This window comes from Erinaceus europaeus, chromosome 15, assembly GCF_950295315.1.
Source record: "Erinaceus europaeus chromosome 15, mEriEur2.1, whole genome shotgun sequence".
Classification (NCBI taxonomy): Eukaryota; Metazoa; Chordata; class Mammalia; order Eulipotyphla; family Erinaceidae; genus Erinaceus; species Erinaceus europaeus.
Genome location: NC_080176.1, coordinates 15,973,750 through 15,993,733, shown reverse-complemented (window position 1 = coordinate 15,993,733; position 19,984 = coordinate 15,973,750). Strand labels below are relative to the sequence as shown.

General features: G+C 41.6%; 1 protein-coding gene and 1 non-coding gene across 4 annotated transcripts in view; one reads left to right on the top strand and one right to left on the bottom strand.

The window, feature by feature from the left end:
* Positions 1-19,984, bottom strand: part of PARN (poly(A)-specific ribonuclease) — a 183,589-nt gene that overhangs the window by 43,584 nt on the left and 120,021 nt on the right. The gene's annotated exons all lie outside the window — the stretch shown is intronic.
* Positions 9,665-9,772, top strand: LOC132533218 (U6 spliceosomal RNA). The gene has a single exon (XR_009545124.1). It is a non-coding gene; the product is annotated as a U6 spliceosomal RNA (small nuclear RNA).

The window sequence follows — 19,984 nt, the reverse complement described above, 5'->3', positions numbered from 1 at the left end:
CAGCCTTTAATCTAGAAGCCAAGCTCTGGCTCTGAGCGCCCCCCCCTTCCCCGCCCCCTCTAGTGGATGAATCAGCAAAATGAATTGGCTGTCAGCTGCGTTCTCCAGTCATTCCAGCTCGCCTGTCAGAAGCAGCATGTAGCAGGCTGCTGGGTAACACTAACCTTTTCCAAATTTGTCAAGGAAATGATTCAGGGCCATCTTTTGGCTGCACGGCTTTGTGAAAGGCACTGGGGGAACAGGCACGTGGCGGACCCTCCCTGTTGCTGTGGAAGTGAGAGCAGCTCTCCTCCCTTAAAGAGTCTCATCCACACACAGCTCTCCTGTGCCTGCTCTGCTCTCTCCTGACACTGTGTGCATTACCACATTTAATCTTCACGACAGTCCATGAGGAAAGGGTGTTCTGTCATCTTACAGACAGAGAGTGGTGCATCCAGAAAGCTAAACAGTCTGCAACAAAGCTGGGATGGAACCCAGACATGACTGTTTCTTAACATAAGGTTGCTATGTATCTAATAAAAGTCTTCCTTTACTGGGGGTTTTTAAAGGAAGAATTAAAATGTTTAGATATTCTTCTAAAGATGAAGAACTAGGCTGGAGAGACAAGTCACTGTGTAGGGCACCTGTCTTGTCAATATGAACAGTCCAGGTTGGAGTCCTGACACCATATGATAGGTGACAAGGCACTGGGGGAAGTGGCAGTGCTTTGGTGTCTGAATGAAAAAGCGGCCCAGGGCACTGGCCCCGACTGCAGGAAGTAAAAAAAATAAAAAGATAAATAAATCATGAGCCAGGCAGTGGTGCACCAGGTTAAGGGCACATAGTACAAAGCACAAGGACCCGTGCAAGGATGCTAGTTTGAGCCCCCGCTCCCCACCTGCAGCAGAGGGGTCACTTCGCAAGCAGTGAAGCATGTGTCTCTCTGTCTCTCTCCCCTCTCAATTTCTCTCTGCCCTGTCCAATAAAAATGGAAAAAATAGCCACCAGGAGCAGTGGATTCGTAGTACAGGCACCCAGCCCCTAGCATTAACATTGGAGGCAAAAATTAAATAAATTAATCAATAGATAAATAGTAGGGACTTCTCATTACTATCAAGAAATTTCTCTTAGCTGTAGGATTCTTTCTAATGAGTTTATAGATCCAATGAAACTCTAATAAAATGTTCAATACTTTACTAAGTCATTAAAAACATACAATGGGGGGGAATCTTAACAGAAAAGTTGGCAAGTGGGCAAGGCATGGTATATAAAGGTGTCACAGTGTGAACCGGACACCTAGAGCTGATGCAACACTATTTCAAACAAAAACAAAAGCTAGAGCAGAGGTAGCCAGGGGCTGTGGGGAGAAATCAGCTACAAAGAGGCAAAGGAATTGGAGTTGACCTTGATTGTGGTAGTGGTTATGTGTCTGTGCATTTGTTGAAATAAGAACTGAACAACAAAGAGGTCCATTTTATTGTATAATACATTATCCCTCAAGTATTCTGTGGAATTTGAAAAGCTGATCTGAACATTTTAATGCAAGGACAAATGGTCCAACAGTTGTCACTATGTGTCTGAATAAGAAAAAGGAAGATAGCCAAGCCTTGCTAGCCAAAAAAAAAAAAAAAAAAGAATAGTTAACTGTAAAGTTACAGTTAAGATGGTAGGTGTAGTAATACGATAGAGATACCAACAAACTGACGAATAGCATGAAAGCTTCACGACAGAAGTTAGCATTTGTGAAACTCTTATTTTTGAGAAAGACAGCACAACAATTAGCAATGGGAAAATTAGAAAAAAATATTTATCCATAGGGGAGAAAAATGAAGTCAGAGTCTTACTCATACCATGCAGAAAAATCAACTCCAGATGGATAAAGAACTTAAGTATCAAAAGCCAACTTTGAAAACTTGAAAATATAAGTATCTTTCTGAGCTTGCAGGAGAAAATAATTTATGAAGATTCAACAAAAAAAATGTGAAGTATAAATATGATAAGCTTGGCTACAATGGTATTACAGTTCTTGTCTTTCATGAGACATGTTAAAGACAGTGAAGACAATCTGCAAACTGGGAAAAGATCATCGTAACACACATTAACTGATGAAGGGTCAGCATCAGAACACTGGTAGGAACCTACAAGTCAGTATGAACCACCCATAGGAAAAAGAGCAAAACTTGCCTCGATTTTCCTTAGCTGAAGTCCCAAATGGGACTAGCCCTCTATTCCCAAACATGATTTTAAAATTTCATTTATTTTATATGTATATATACATATTATTATTAATTTAACATTAATTTACAAAATTATGAGATAACAGGGGTATAATTCCACACTGTTCCCACCAACAGAGTTCTGTGTCCCCATTCCTTCCATTGGAAACTGCAGTAGATCTTTCCAAGTTCATAGATATGGGTTGACTATTATTTCTATAACTATCTATATTTACATATATTTGTCCATTTTTTCTCTATGGTCCTGCCTTCATTTCCTTTCTAAGTCACACCTATAACTATTGCTACTTCCAAACATCCTTTCTTTTTCCCTCTTCCCTCTCTATGTCCTTATAGAATTGGAGTTCAGAGCCCTCTGGTCATCTTCCACTAACGTTTTCCCCCCTCTTGCAGGGGTAGATAGCATAATGATTATGCAAAGAGACTCTCATGCCTAAGGCTCAAAGTCCCGGTTCAACCCCCTGCACCACCATAAACTAGAGATGAGCAGGTTAAAAAAAAGGGGGGGTCAGGCAGTAGCACAGTGGGTTAAGTGCACGTGACTCGAAGTGCCACGACCGGCTTAAGGATCCTGGTTTGAGCCCCCAGTTCCCCACCTGCAGGGGAGTCACTTCACAGGTAGTGAAGAAGGTCTGCAGGTGTCTATCCTTCTCTCCTCTTCCTCTCTCTATTTCCCTCTGTCCTACCCAACAATGATGACATCAATAACAGCAACAATAATAACTACAACAGTAATGGCAACAAAAAGGGGGGGGAAAGCAAGCAAACAAACAAACAAAAAAACACCAAACAAACAAAAAAAGTACATTTCTCCCACTCTGGGAGTATGGATCAAAATCCTTTTTGGGATGCAGAAGGTGGGAGTTCTGGCTTCTGTAATTGCTTCTCTGCTGGACATGGGTATTAGTAGTCTGATCCATACCCCCAGCCCCAAATATCATTTTCTTAATTTTTAAAATAAGTTTTTCTTAAAGCTGGAAGGTGGCTCAGCAGGTAAAGCTTATGACTTACTTATGTGAGGCTCGGGGTTCAATCCATGGCAGCACCTATGAACAAGCTATGCTTTGGTGTTTCTATCTCTCCTCCCTTCATGAAATCAATCTTTCTCTCATTTTTTAAATGTTTACTCTTTCAAAAAACAAAAATGGAGAGAAGACATGAAAGCCATGCATGGTTGTTTCATAAAAAATAAAACATCCCATCTCAGGGGAGTCGCTTCACAGGCAGTGAGGCAGGTCTGCAGGTGTCTATCTTTCCCTCCCCCTCTGTCTTCCCCTCCTCTCTCCGTTTCTCTCTGTCCTATCCAACAACGATGACATCAATAACAACAATAATAACTACAACAATAAAACAACAAGGGCAACAAAAGGAAAAAAAATAATAAAACATAACAATCATATTAAGAGATGCTCTACCTCAAGCAAAGGCAAATTGTGAGCAGAGTAAGATGTGACTTTGGACCCACTTTGTTGTCAAAGAATAAAAAGACTGATAATATCAATTACTAGGAATATATGAAACAAATAATTGTTTGTCCCCACTGGTACAATCACTCTGAAAAAACAATTTAGTATTTACATTTAAAGTTGATAGTTCACACATTTATGACCCAACAATTACACTCCTAGATATCTATAAACATATGAGCATGAAGAGTAGCTATAAGAACTTTGTGAGATCTATGGTGGATTATTGATTGGGGGTAGGGAGCACACTGAACTTGGCTGGTGGGTGCAATGTGGAACAATACCACTGTTAGAATCTTGTAAACCACTATTAACTCACTAGCAAAAAATTTAAGAAATGGAAAAAAAAACATTTTAAAAAAGAGAGATAACTATAAGACACCCTCCAAAGGCACTGTTCATAAAAGTCAATAAAGAAGAGAGAAATTGGACCAGGTGGTGGCTCATCTGGTAGAATGTTTCCATTACAAGGACACAGGTTCATGCCCTGATCCCCACCTGTAGAGGCGAAGCTTCACAAGTAGTACAGCAGTATCTCTTCTCCTCTTTCTGTTCCCTTTCTCCTATCTTTCGAACTTTTATTTAAAAAAAAAAAAAAAAAAAAAAAAAAAGGCCACTGGCAATGGTTGAGTCACTGTGCAGGCACTAAGCCCCAGCAATAATCCTGGTGGCAGGTGGTGTGTGGTGTGTGTGGGGTGTGTGTGTGTGTGTGTGTGTGTGTGTGTGTGTGTGTGTGTGTGTGTGTGTGTGTGTGTGTCACACGGGGGGGGGATGGGGGAGATAAGCAGGGAAGGAAGGAAGGAAGGAAGGAAGGAAGGAAGGGAGGAAAAATAAAGGTGGGTGAGTGAAGCAATCCCATCTCCACCAACAAGTAAATGGATAAGCTGTGATCTATTCATACAACTGAATACAGCATATCAAGACAAAGATGAACTATGGCTATATACAATGGCATGGATGAGTCTTAAAACAGCTGTGGTTAATGAAAAAGACATGTTCCTGAAGTGGATCTATGGTATGACAGCCTTTTCATAGGGTTCCAAAAGAATAATATATTCAGAGGTGCAACTATGGTGTAACATGGTGACGGGAGATGGGAGGAGGGAAAGAAAGGGGGGAAAAATTATCTTTCTGCACAATTTTTAGGAGTGGTTGCCCCTGGCAGGGGATCAAACCAATTTATTACAGTAACTGTTGGGGTGGGCTAGGGGAACATTAAGGAACTTCCAAATCAGCTACACCTCATTAATTTTGCATTTGCAATGGCTATTCTTGGTCAACATCAAGTTCTTAATTGCTAAAAAAAAATTACCTATACTTAATTTATTACTCTAATACAGCAGTTACAAGTCAGAAAAATCATTTTAGAGACAATATATATTATATATAGTTATTTACTTACTCTGCCAAGCACAGAAAATCCTCTTATCCTGACTTTAGAGATAAGGAAACTGAGGTTTGGATGAAGTGGCTAGTCCAAGGTCCCAAAGATTACACTGGGCTGGGCTCCAACCTAAAGTCTGCATTATTTTCATGACACCACATGCCCTGGAAAGGCCCCAGATCATGTCATTTAGAGCTAACAAAGGCATATACATCTGTCTGCAAGAGATTTACAATCTGTCCATGAATCCATACAATAGCTTTGTGTACATAGCAGAAAGAATCTCGGTGTGATAACATGGAATACTAGCATGCCACCAGAAGTAGCATATCTATAGTGTGGCCTCTGCCAGCTTTGAGGGCCCAAACCTGTGTATGTGTCTGAATGTTCAACACTGCCTAACTCTGACACCCTTGAAAAGATGGCCTCTCCTTACTCCTCCCTGGGGAACCTGCTGTCAGTCTGGGATTTCACTCTTCACTAGAATGACACCAAAGGTTGCTCTATGTTTGCTTGCTTATTTAAATAAAAACATACTGGCAACAAAAGTTTTTCTCATATTCCATGTAATTTTTATTAGGATCACAACAGACTACTGCTCTACTTTCACCAGAGCATAGAGGGCTTTATCTTAGATGGTATGGGCCAGCAAATATTAAAATCTTCAAAGAAAAAGACCCTGAAACAAAAACACCCAATTCTAATGATCACTATGAACATTTTCTTCTGCTCAAAAACAAAATCTTCATATATTTTCTCTCAACCCACCAGAAACAAGGAAGATAATAAGGTGTAAGAGATTGTGATCATGTCCCTGGGAGATGACTTCACCAATGTGTCCCAGGACCTCCCCTCTCCAGAGCCCTACCCCACTAGGGAAAGATAGAAACAGTCTGCAGGTATGGATGAACTACCAACATCCGTGACCAGCAAGGAAGCAACTACAGAAGCCACCCTCTACACCCCAAAGAGAATTCTGAACCATACTCTCAGAGGGGAAGATGACCAGAAGGCTCTGAATCCCAATTCCACCAGGGCCATTTGTCACCAGGAATCTTGTTTTTATACCATCACTGAAAGGGAGGCAAATCTGAAAAACACCAGAGGAAGCCAGATACTGTTTCACTAGAGGGGGAAAAAAAGAAGGATGTTCAGAAGTAGTAATATGTATAAGTGTGACTTAGAAAGGAAGTGAAAGCAAGACTGTAGGGGAAAGAAATGGGGAGGGGGAGAGAAAAAAAAGGTAATAGATAGTGACAGATACGAAATCAACCCATATCTGTGACCTTGAGAGAACCTCTGCAGTTTCCAATGGCAAGAACGGGAATACAGAACTCTAGTGGTGGGAATTACAGCCCTATTATCTTATAATCTTAGAAATCAAGACTGAATCACGAGGGGGGCAGTTTAATTAGGTATGAGGGGAAGGTTGTGGGGGAGTTTAGTGGGTGGAATACATGCCACTGATGGTGGAGCAGTGCCGTGGTTCATTCGTCCCCTCTCTGAAAACATGAAATAACAAAGTAGGTCGGGGACAGCACAGGGGTATCACACATAAGCAAATCCCTGAATTAATTCTCAAACACCATCTGAACAGGAGAAAGAGAGTTAATGATGAACAGAAACATCTGAAAAACAGCTACTTCCAGAGTACCCAAACAACCAAGAACACAGAGCCCTCTGCCCTTTGGCTGACAGCCCATCCTTTCTGACTGACATGATCTCTTCTCTAACGCCCTAAGTCTCCAAGATAAAGTCTGAATTTGCTAGTGCTTCATGTAGGAGCCTGAATAACCATCTCCCTCAACCTCTACTCTTTCCCACCTTTCCCCTCTACTCCCACTAGAGGAGAGAGACCAAACATTCTTCATCCCCACTGCACCTGATTCCACCAGGGCTCTACTTCAGGGTTATGAAAATAAAGGAGGGAGGTGATAGAGCTCTAACAGTGGAAGGCAACCTGCTTCTGCTCAAAAGAAAAAAGCTAGAACCAAAATATGTATGTACACAATTTTCAGACAAAAGTTCCCTGTTGAAGTCTGACACTATGGACTCAGAAGCCTGGAAAGCTGTCTAACTTCATCTTGTGATCTCCACTATGTCTTTACCACTAAAGTCTTTTGTTAGTTTCAGTCAAAACTGTGTGTTTGCTCACTCACAAATTGGTCACTTGATGTTTCAATTCTGCCTGAGTCTCAATCCCACTCCAACCCACCCCCAATAGTTTTTGTACTGTCTACACATTCTCAACCTACCAATCTAATAAAAGTCCTGGGTGTCTTTTCCATGAGGAAGTAGTTCCTGTGCCTTAGGCATGATCAGTGCCCCACTGGATAGGCCAAAGAACTCCTTTTCTGAAGCCCAGCACACATGTGAGGGGTTTCTACACTGGCTTTATTTTCCAGTTATGAATACACTGTGTCTCTGATTCACCCCCACAGCCCCAGTTGCCCAGTCTTCAAAGAGGGTGTGTTTGTTTCCAAATAAATGGATAGATGAATAAATGAACAAATAGAGTTAAATACATCAGTGTCTGTATTCATAAACATAGATGGATGAATAAATGAACAGGCAAGACTCAGTACATTTGCTCATAAAGCTGTTAGCAGCTCTCTTGATATATAGTTAAGTATTCAGTAAATGGTTGCTTTATTTCTCATTGGCTTTTCAGCTAAGAACCAATGGCAGAAAGAGGAAGAAAAGAAACACCATCAGGCTGGTTAGTAGAATCAATGTTTCTTAGTGACATCACTCATTAAATGCTAAAGCAGTTTGTACAGATCTTGTAAACTTAGAACTGAAATAGCATTCTCTTACCTGTCAACTGAAATAGCATTTTTTTCTCTCTCTTTTTCCTAAACTTAGTATCACTTTATGGAGAAAACGCTGATTTACAGGATTACTGTCATAGGGGTATAGTCCCACATTTTCCCAAGAGAGGAAATCTCACTAATCCCTCTGCTGTTCCCCATGGATGGCCCTTGTCAGGTTATTTTCACTTAGATTCTTGATTGTCAGGTGTCCCTACTGATCTATTTCTCTCATCTTACTCAGAATCATGGGCGTCCCCAGGTGGGAGAATATCTCTTCCCTTCTTCACTAGTGCCAAGTGCAGTTTTTGTCACCAGTGTTTGTTGAACGTGAAGCTTCCTTCTCTGTCTCTTCCCCTCTATCTCTCCCACCCCTCTCAATTTCTCTCTCTATATATATATCCAATAATAAATAAAAAGGTAAATAATTAGAAAAGAAAAACCATGATTTCACTTTGATGAAGTTGTTTTCACAAAACACATGGTGGCCCAGGAGGTCATACAGTGGTACAACACAGAAATTGTAAATGTAAGGTCCCAAGTTCAAAGCCTGGCACATGTGCCACAGTGATGCTCTAATTCTGTGTTACTAATAAATCACCACCAGCTCCTCTCAAGGGAACATGGTGACTTTATCTTCACAGACATAAAAACAGAGACTGAGAGGTTGAGTAACCTAACAAGAGCCACTACAGCTCACTAGCAGAGCTGAATCTGAATTCTTATCTCCGACTCTAGTGCCACACTTTTCATGACCTCCTAATTTACAAAACCTCAAAGTTATCAACAACACAGCTGTTCCACACCATCCCAAGCCAAGCCAAAAAAAAAAAAAAAAGGTTTTCCTAACAGTTCCTCAAAAGCTTGGGTTCAGGTCCTGAGCATGATGGTAGAGGAGGAACTAGGGGTTTTTATTGAGTATTTTGCAGACAACTGAGAATTTTTACACATATATGATCATCTATTTTTATTTACTGTTGACTGTAAATCACTAATCCCCTGAACAACAACAACAAAAAAGTTGGAGTTATAATGTACAGAAGGAAGAAGAAATTTATGGTGGAGTCAAACTGGAACAGAGTTCTAAAAATGTTTAAAATTGAGAGTTACTTTGTAGAAAACCTTAAAAAAAAAAGAGATGAAACACAACTTAAAAAAAGAGTTGGAACCAACTTCATACATAACAATCTTGATGAACTTGACAGACAGCTGAAAGACCTAAGCAATTTACAACATTCTTCACACTTCAAGGAAGAAAATTAAGATTGATGTCTCAACTATACAAGAATAATTTAAAATAAAATCAAAAGATCTTAGGTCTTGTGAAATAGCAGCTCTGAAATGGCAGTTACAAAGTGCTAAGATCACTGCATAAATCTTACTGTAGGGAAGACTAAATAACATCTTTTATTTACACCATTTTATACCAATTTCTTTAAAGTCTGCTTATACACATATGAGGGAAAGATCAAAGTCATATTTATTGGGATATTACCACATACAAGGTACTGTACTGACACTAATCCAAACACATTCATCTGTATGCTACTGTAACCTAATATTTTTTAGACTTTTATTTTCATTCATTTTTCATTAACAAGATAGAGAACCAGAACACCACTCTGGCATAAGCAATTCTGGGGATAAAACTCTAGAACTGATACACACAAGTCCTGTGCTCTATCACTGAGTGATCTCCCCAGCCACTTGATATATTAATGTTAACCCATTTGCTTTCATCTTAAATTCTACTTCTAAAAAAGTCCTACTATGAATATAAAAACAAAAGTGCTTGCTTCAGCAGCACATACATTAAAATTGGAATGATACAGGGAAGATTAGCATGACCCCTGCACAAGGATGGCAACGCCAATTCGTGAAGCTTTCCACAAATTTTTAAACAAATAAACTGGAGGTCGGGCGGTGGCGCAGTGGGTTAAGCGCATGTTAAGCGCATGTTAAGCACAGGGACTGGCATAAGGATCCTGGTTTGAGCCCCCGGATCCCCACCTGCAGGGGAGTCGCTTCACAGGCGGTGAAGCAGGTCTGCAGGTGTCTTTCTCTCCCCCCCTCTGTCTTCCCCTCCTCTCTCCATTTCTCTCTGTCTATCCAACAATGAACAACATCAACAATGGCAATAATAATAACCACAATGAGGCTACAACAACAAGGGCAACAAAAGGGGGGGGGGGAAATGGCCTCCAGGAGCGGTGGATTCATGGTGCAGGCACCGAGCCCAGCAATAACCCTGGAGGAAAAAAAATGAATAAATAAAATAAAATAAACTGGGGTTCAGGCTGGTGAAGTCAACTACCGGGTTCTACAGAACTAAGTAGAGGTGAGTAGCCAGAGTTAACCTCTTCCCAGTGAAACTTCACCTACATGATGCCTTTCATGGGACAATGGCTGCCTACTGTGTACAAAAGGCTTCAGAATGCAACAGTATCACCAAACAATGCCTGCCTGTACTGTAAGCAATCTGCTCACTATTGTCTATTCTGCTTTTTTCTCCCCTCTTTATTTATACTGGTGTCAACCAGCATTGATTTCCTGACCCACTAAAGGGCTCTGACCCCAAGTTAGAAACACACCACAGCTCAATGACATTCACCATTCAAAGCAGCCTTTCTAGGTGACAATGAAGTTTTGTGTTCAAAAAGGTTAATCAACAAAAGAACTTCTAGGACACAACCTATTCACCAACTGGAGCCTTCGTGTAACTGAAGTGCTGGCTGGAGGGAGAGCTGGGGCCCCAGGCAGATTTAAGAAGGGTTGTTTACCTGGATGAGCTGCCACTAATGAAATTTCGGATGCCAGAAATAAAAGATACACCACACACACAACCAAGACAACTACTTACTTTGCAGCTGCTTTTGCTATTATGAAGCTGTACACCTGCCACAATATGTGTGCTACATGATCTCCCCACCCACAGCCATACATGCTAAATCAGACAGAAATAGCATGTTTTTAAGATCCAAAGAATTTTCAACAGTGGAAAATTTCAAATCTATTTACAAGCCTACCAGATCTAAGAAATGCTGTGCTACAATATGTACACTTTCATTCAATGTTTCTATGAAGACGGTTTGATGGGCTTTCATTCAATAAAGGAATTTACTTACACCTCATGACTCAGCTTATTGCTAACCAAGGGGAACCCAGGAGTGTAGAAAGGGAACAGGGGAAAGAGAGAATGACAGGCTTTTATCAGCTCTGCAGGACTGAGCTCTCTCACCTGCAAGGTGAGTCATTCATTACCCCCAGAAGGGGAGTCACCAAAAATTCAGTCACCAAAAAAGACCTCTCCCTACTTGAGAAAGGGGAGCTAGAAGTCCATATAAACAGCACAAGGGACAACAGTGGACCCCCGGAACCACTCAGTCCCTCCATGACAGCCGTGATGTCGCTTCACTGAACAAGAGCCCTCTTCCACGTCCTGTCTTCTGTCTCCTCCCTGCTCTCCACCCCTGCAGTCAGGTTGGGAACATCCTAAAAATCTACATCAAATGACTCTGGCATCCTCAGTGTCTCCAGGACACACCACCTCAGATCTGTCATCACCAAAAGGTCTTGAAAAACTGCCAGCAGGACCTGATTTCACACTCAGGCCAGCAATTTTGATGAGGCCTTCGCTGGTGCTGCGCCCACACATTGTGCAGAGTGCAGCAATAAGATGAATGAGATCTGCTCCTCAGACTACAGCTCGCCTTGGAACAGTGTAAAGTGTTTATAATCACTGGCAAGGTTTGGTCAGAAAAGAAGCATGCAGCAAGAAGCACACTGCTTCAAAGGGGTAGTAAACAGTGACAGAGTGAGTTTTATTTTTCCACATCAATTTTGCTCTTTTCCTTTACTGAGACAATGTGCCCAATGACTAATTTACTTCAATGGTGCATTCCACCTGTAAACTGCACCCTAAAGGCCCCAAGAGGGAAGCACAAAATAAAAAGTAAAATATTTTTACTTTGAAACCTCATCTTGGCAGTTAAAACACTCATTCTACACCCGTGTTATTCTTCTCCTTTTCTCCCCTCTTCCCACTTCCCCTTTGCTTTCCTGCTTTGCAGAGCCATGGCCTCACACATGCACAATTTCACTGCTCCCAGGCTGACATACTCAGTCAGAGACAGAGGGAGAGACATCACAGCACAGGAGGTTCCCCATGCAATGTAAGGGCTCAAACCTGGGTCATGCATGTGGCAAAGCATGCACCCTACCAAGTAAGCCATCTCTCAGGTTCTCATTTTTCCATTCATTAGAGGGAGAGGAGAGACAGACCAAGATAAGAGACACCAAAGCACCACTCTACCATCCCAGGAGCTGCCCCCCCTCCTCCTGGTACTGTCCGTGGTGCTGCCAGGACTCGAATCTCTGCCCTTGAGAATGGGAAGGAGAGTGTTTTGCTTGATGAACTATCTCCAGGTCCTGTTTTTCTACTTTTAAATGACTAAATCACTTCCCTGTATGTCTAATGATTTTAAGAAAACTGTTCTACCTCTTTATTTTCATCTTCTGAAAGACTGATAAAAACATCTGTGGGGAGTCAGGCAGTAGTGCAGCGGGTTAAGCGTAGGTGGTGCAAAACACAAGGACCAACATAAGGATCCTGGTTCAAGCCCCCGGCTCCCCACCTGTTGGGGAGTCACTTCACAAGCGTTGAAGCAGGTCTGCAGGTGTCTATTTTTTTCTCCCCCTCTCTGTCTTCCCCTCCTCTCTCCATTTCTCTCTGTCCTGTCCAACAATGATGACAACAATAATAACTACAACAACAAAATAAGGGCAACAAAAGGGAATAAATAAATAAAATATTTAAAAAATCATCTGTGGTCTGACTTAGAGGGAACATAAAGATCCAGATATGAGAGCACAGCTTAAGCATATTCTGCAACATTTCTCACATTCAGTGACATTTCCTTGAGTCAAACACATGCAAGCACAAAAGTTCAAGAAGGAATGGAGGTGGGGGGGGCATGCCCAATAGGAGTCAGAAAGAGTCAAGAGTGAGCATTTCCTCCTACTGGGGAGAAAGTGCTTTTAGAAGGTGACCATTCTCCAAATTCAGAAGTAACAAGTTCTTTGTCATTCCTACACATTGAAAGGACCTCTGAAATTCTTTGCCAGATATATTTTTTAAATTTTTATGTATTTATTATTGGATAGAGACAGAGAGAAATTGAGAGGAGAGAGGGAGACAGAGAGGGAGAGAGACAAAGACAACTGCAGCCCTATTTTACCACTCGTGAAGCTTTCCCCCTGCAGGTGGGGACCAGGGTCCTGAACCAGGGTCCTTACACACTTTAATATGAGCACCTGACCGGGTCAGCCACTGCCTGGTCCCAGGAAAGTATTTTTTAAAGGGTCATAGCTTTGTTCAGTTTTAAGTTATTAATATATCTTTTTAGTGTATTTTATCTATTTATTACTCATTGGATCGACACAGAGAAATTGGGAGGGAAGGAGAAGACAGAGAGAAAAAGAACAGCACTGCCTCACTGCTCATGAAGCTTTCCTCCTGCAGTTGTGGACCAGAGGCTTGAACCCAGGTTTTTCCTTGTACATTGTAACGTGTACTCAACTGGGTGTGCCACAGCCCGGACCCCAAGTTGAGTTGTTACTATTTTTCTGATCATTCATTTCCTATGTCCTAATGAGAAATTAATGTAGAACTCTTGTCTATATAAAGACCAATGCAAAATTAAATTGAAAAAGAGAGCCAATTAAGTCTTACATTTAAATGTAATTTCAATGCCAAAATAGTCAACACAAATTAGGAAACTGAAGAACTATTCTGAAAGGCATTTATCGATAAAGCAGCATACACAACGCTTACTGGTTGATAACAGCACATTTGTGGATTTTTTTTTAAAAAAAAATACTCCCTACATTTATTCTTTTTCTAAAAAACACTGCCATCCTTCAAATTTAATACTGAAGTTGCCCCATCAAACACCTTTAAGACTCAATTTAAAAGCATGCAGTACAGTTTCTAGCCTCATAAATGTTTGCTTGGTGTGTGAATTTTGTGATTTTAATGAAGAAAACTCTGAGTATCTGATAACTTTCCTGAAGCCTAGGTGTAAAGCTCCACAAATCACATTTTCCAGAATTTACAATGCTGATGCCGTCTGCCAGGTTAGGGCAGCAGCTAGAGACCATCATCAAGATGAGGATGAGGTGGACTAGCTTCTTAGTACAGCTTAGACTTGCTCTCTCCAAACCAAATCAGCAGCGAGGAGACCAACGGCTGCTCAGTAACACTGTCCAGAGGTCTGAATCTCAATGAAATAATCTACTTTATAAATCTGTCACAAATACCCCTCAGGACTTGATGGAGAGTCAAACTGCCCAGTTTCTTCTGTCTTTAAGTGAGACTGAAATGAGTCAGAAGAGATGGCTAATGTTAAGATGCAGACAAAGGCAGAACAAATAAAGAAAGTCACTTTGCACAGCCAGGTTTATCTCCACTCTGAGTGGTCAGCCAAGAGCTGATGGAGGGCTTTTGTGTGAAGTAGAAGGAAACAAGTCCCACCAACTCAAAAGATGCCAGGCAATATACCACCTCTTATTACAGCAGGAGCAGGGAGAATGTTCAGGGGCTGTAACACCTCCTCCAAGCCACTACTAGCCTCCCCTACTGCAGTCTCTCTACCCTCCAAAGTGCTCTGGGGGCATGATGGCATCAGGAAGCAGCTGCCCAGTCAGACAAGATGTAAAAGACATATCAACAAGACACATTCTTACACCAACCAAGTCAGGCCAGAGTATAGTAACAAGATCACTCCTGTTGTCAAAAGATATACAATGACCCTGTAATGAAAACCAGACCATCAAGGGCCAGGTGGTGGTGCACTTGGTAGAACGCATGTTGCCACACTCAAGGACCTGGGTTCAAGTCCTGGGTTCCCACCTTCAGGTGGAGAAACTTCAAAAGAAATGAAGCAGAGCTGTGTCAATTTTTCTCTGTGTGTCTCTGTCTCTCTCTATGTCCCTCTCCCCTCTCAATTTCTCTCTGTCCTATAAATATAATAAAAATAAAATTAAAATAATTAAGTCAATTAAAAAAATAAAATAAAGCCAGACCATCACCATGCCATACGTAATCGCATGGGTTCACACTCAGGAACTCACTACTGCAAGTCAGTTGCTCTGCCCACTATAGCACCTGCCAGGTCCCTTATTTGTATTATTAATTTTCATATTTTAAAACTGCTTCATGATTTAAAAAGAGTTAAGCAGACAATTGAATAGAGTGAGGTAGTTGAGACGAGAATGTGCTGTGGGATGGGCCAGTTCTACTGCTGGACAGTCAGTTGATCCCTCTGGTCAGCATCTTATTTCTGAGTGAAAGTACTTCCCATAGTTTATTGCAGAGAAAACACCCAGTCTATGGAGCTACATTTGGTGTTTACATGAGAGGTGGGGAAAGTTGAGGTGAAAACAGCTTTTGGTTGAAATTACCCTCAAAGTTCCCTGTGGAGGTGCCACACTCAAGTGTCCCCTCCAGGGTCAAAAGTGCACTTCTCTTGCTCTGAGCACACATATGTGCAGGCACATGGTTTCTGATCAGACAGAATGTGAGGCCTGCCATTCACATGAGAGGAGCAGGTGCATCTCCCCTGTTTCATCACTTGCAGGCATATTTCTGAGTGGAGTGACAAGCAAAACCAGCCTCACAAGCAAAAACTGAATTCTCCCCCCAAACAAACACTGGTGAATGCACACAAGCTAAAATTTTATCATGCACAATACAGCTCCTGTCTTTGTGCCTGTCATCTCATTACAGGCACCCCAAGCTCACCCTTTGAAGACACAGAGGGTTTTTAGTCATGTTGTATCACTAGTAGTGCTTCCCCAGGAAAGCATAACAACAGCTACTTTTTCTGCTTCCAAATACACCCATGCCAGCAATTCTTGCAAGTCACTGAACAGCCACATCTGAACTTCTGCAGCATGGATTTTACTGGTGATCAGGAAGGAAAAGATAAATAATTGATCGAGTCATTTAACACATTTTAATATTAAAATAAAATGGATACATAATGGAGTAGAATTTTTCAAATTTGTGAGAATCGTTTAAATAAAACATGAGACTTACAGAAAAATTCCAACTCTTAATCCTCCCTTCCCTCCCCAACCCCATGTCCTTGAGTATTCCTGTCTGCTCTTTTTTGGTGTGAGGGGTACTGAGTGGAAATTGAAGAATAACCTCTCTTCACATAAAGGCCCATAGTAGTAAACATCAGCTCAAACAATGGGCAAGTCTCTTTTCTGGTAGCATTAGGACATCACATAGGAGAAGAAACCTTTTCCTTGCTAGGTGGTGAATGTGATGTCCACACTGCATTTACACTGGACCATTTATATTCTAGACTCACAAGTGACATTCATAGAGCTGCTGAGAGTTCTTTGTGGTTTGGCAAAATCCAGGAAAAGGCTGGGCTGGCTGGTATGAGGAAGGGTAGTAAAATATCTTTTTTTTTTTAAGCAAAGGTGACAGCAATATATGTATGAACCAGAAGACATGAGTACAGTCTAAGCTGAGGGGGCATGGATTCACGTTTCCAAAAAGTCTGTCTAGAAGGGGTTAAAACCAGCTGGGGCCCTAATCTGGGAGTCCTGAGATTCCCAAACAGACATGTTGAGCCTAGACCTCGAATAAATTCTCTTCTCTCCATTGTTATCGGTCATTTCTATCAGGAACAACAAAATAGACCCCTTTGTAGGTCCCTATAGGACCTTGCCTTCATTGGATCAACAACAGTAGAGAATGTTCCATCCTCCGAAGGGAGGCTGGACAACATACTCTATGCTACATCTGAGGAAGATGGGTCAATATTGGGGCAGCTTGGAATGTTCCTACTCATGACCACAGAATGTGAGCTCAGATCTACAGGGATGCAGAGGTCACATGGGCTTCTAAGCTGAATATGGACCCTAGAACACATCAAATCGACGGGGTTGACAGTCAACAATATTTATACACCTTTCCCATATTTGGGAGCTACTCTCTTCCCTGATCCAGCTTTCTAGTCCTTCTGCCAGCCATGACATCATCTCCCCAGACAATAATTAGGATCCACCTGCATATCAAATTTCAGACTCAGGCCAAAAAAAAAAAAAAATAGTATAGCCACAGGCCCTTTGGAATATAATTAAAATATGCCTATTAGCTACCTACAAAGAGAGGAACCCCCCCCCACACACACACACACACACCTCAACTCTTCATCTGCACTATTCCAGCCTTTAGGTCCATGACTGGTCAACAATTTGTTTGGCTTTGTATGTTAACTCTCTTTGCAGCCACCAGGTTCCAGATGCTACCATGATGCCAACCAGACTTCCCTGGACAGACAACCCCACCAATGTGCCTTGGAGCTCCGCCTCCCCAGAGCCCTTCCCCACTAGGGAAAGAGAGAGACAGGCTGGGAATATGGACTGACCCGTCAACGCCCATGTTCAGTGGGGAAGCAATTACAGAAGCCAGACCTTCAACCTTCTGCACCCCACAATGACCTTGGGTCCATACTCCCAGAAGGTTAAAGAATAGGAAAGCTATCATGGGAGGGGATGGGATACGGAGTTCTGGTGGTGGGAATTGTTTGAAATTGTACCCCTTTATCCTATGGTGTAGTCAGTATTTCCTTTTCATAAATAAAAAATTAAGTAAAAAAAGAAGGGCTAAAACTATTTTTCCTTCCCCTATAGCTATGACTACACTGGGAAGATGGGATGCTGGCCTTCATTCACCTGACAATATCTCTGGGTGAAGTGGTCACCTGGACAGTCTCATCTATCAAAACTGTCTGGGCTAGGGACTGGGGAGCTCTGAGCAGCAGGCTGGTCTGCACCAGAATCTGGGAGCATTTCCTGAGTCTATACTGCACATAGTACACACTGCCAAGGTGTACAATGCACGGGGCAGAGGCTCCGAATCTGTTCAATGACTTGCCCAAAGTTAACAACTAGGACAAGAAGAGGAAATGATACCAACCCCAAGCATTTCGTTCATTTTACTCCCTGAGGAGACTGATGTCAAGGAAAACTACCATGCACTGGCCACTCAATGCTCTACTTACTGTTTTCCCAGGCAGGGAACACAGGGCGGTGGTGGCAAATCTTCCTGTGTGCCTTCTTATGCAGACAGGTCCACTGGCTGTCAGTGAATGCTCTGTCTACAGGAAGGGCTTAGTAAAACTCATACCCCTTTGATTTGGTAATTTCTTTTAGGAAACCATTCTATAAAATAAGCTAGAAGGAAAACTGTTAATACACAAAGATGTCTGGAGATTAAAAAGCATATATGTGTCTATACATTTTGAAAATCAGCAGCCTATACAGACCTAAATGTTCAACAGTAGGGAAACAGCTAAAGACTGATAATTATACCATTCATTTCCATTAAAGATAAAGCTTTGGGGGCTGGGCGGTGGTATATGCACAGTAGAGCACACACACATCACTATGTATGAGGACCTGGTTCAAGCACCTACTTCCCACCTGCAAGGGGGAAGCTTCACTAGCTAGCAAAGGTGAAGCAGTGATATATATATATCTTTTGTCTCTATCAGAAAAGAAAGAAGAAAAAAATGGCCACTGGGAGCACTGGAGTCATCATGTAGGCACTAAGCTGTAGCAATAACCCTTGTGGCAAATAATAATAATCTGCCTGATTTGTTTTAAAAAAAGTAACTTGAATTCCTGTCTCGCCAGTTTCATTACTGACTCGATCAACAAATACTTAATAACCACCACCTATGTCAGCTACTACTATAGGCACTGAGAATCTTTGCCCTCCTGGATGGTAGTTATATGGGTGTGTTCATTTACAGACAACTCACTGATGTCATGTACACACCAGGCTAAGAACCCAGGCCACACCACACTAAAGGATGCTTCACTGCTGTGTTTTTCTCTCTGTCTCCAGTCTCTGTCTTCCTATCTGAAAAAGTTAGCCTGACGTGGTAAAGCCCCAGTGTTGATTTTTTGGGGGAAGGTGGGATTGAAAAAGAAACAAATTATCAAATAACAGTACAGTTAGGATACATGTACTTTTTCTAAGTCCCGGTTTAAAGCTTTCCTTAGAGAAGTCTACCTTCATAAGAGTTTAAATTTCAGCAGAACACAGATTACAAACACAAAAAGTAAAAGAAAACAGACAGGCAGGCATAGATATAAGAAGAAAAAGAAAAGTAGGGATAGAAGTGACAAGAATAGTCTGACTGACAGAGTTGCCAAAATATTTTCCATACAATATTCGGAGCATAATCACTATAAGCAACATTTGTGGAAATTCTATTTAATAAAGTAGCATTTGAACAAAGCTTATTACTAATGAAGACAACACTTAATGCTTCTAAATAGAACATTAAAGACTGAAATTATCAAAGAATAAGGTAATATTTGTTATCATAAATATATATAAAGCCTTAGAGGGTAGAAAGATCATCTATATTTGGGATGAGTACAGGCATATCAAGTTGAGTACACATGGTACCGTGCACAAGGACCTGGGTTCAAGCCCGTGGCTCCCACCTATAGGAAGGGGAAACTTCATGAGCCGTAAGGCAGTGCTACAGGTGTCTCTCCTTCTCTTTCCCTTCTTATCTCACTGCCCCCCAATTTCTCTGTGTCCTATCAAGTAAAGAAGGGGGGGAAAATGGCTGCCAGGGGTAGTGGATTTGTTTTGCAGGCACCAAGCCCCAGCAATAACCCTGTTGACAATGAAAATAAATAAAATACATGATACAACAAATTGGGAAAAATACTTGCTAAATGCAAAGTACAGAAGTAATCTCTTCTGAATTTCAGATTCTTCCTTAAAATGAGGAAGACAGCTGTATTTCACACAGATTTTATAAAGATTTCAGGACAGGGTCTACTGTCTAATTAATAGCTCATTAAATGTTAGAAATGAGTAACAACTACAATAAAAGTGTACTCAGAAAGCAGTAAGGAGGGGCCGGGCAGGTGGCACACTTGCTTAAATGCACGCTAGTATGTGCAAGAACTTGGGTTCAAGCCCCTGGTTCCCGTCTGCAGGGGAAAAGCTTCAGGGGTAGTGTGGTAGCACACCTGGTTGTATGCACATGTTACAATGTGCAA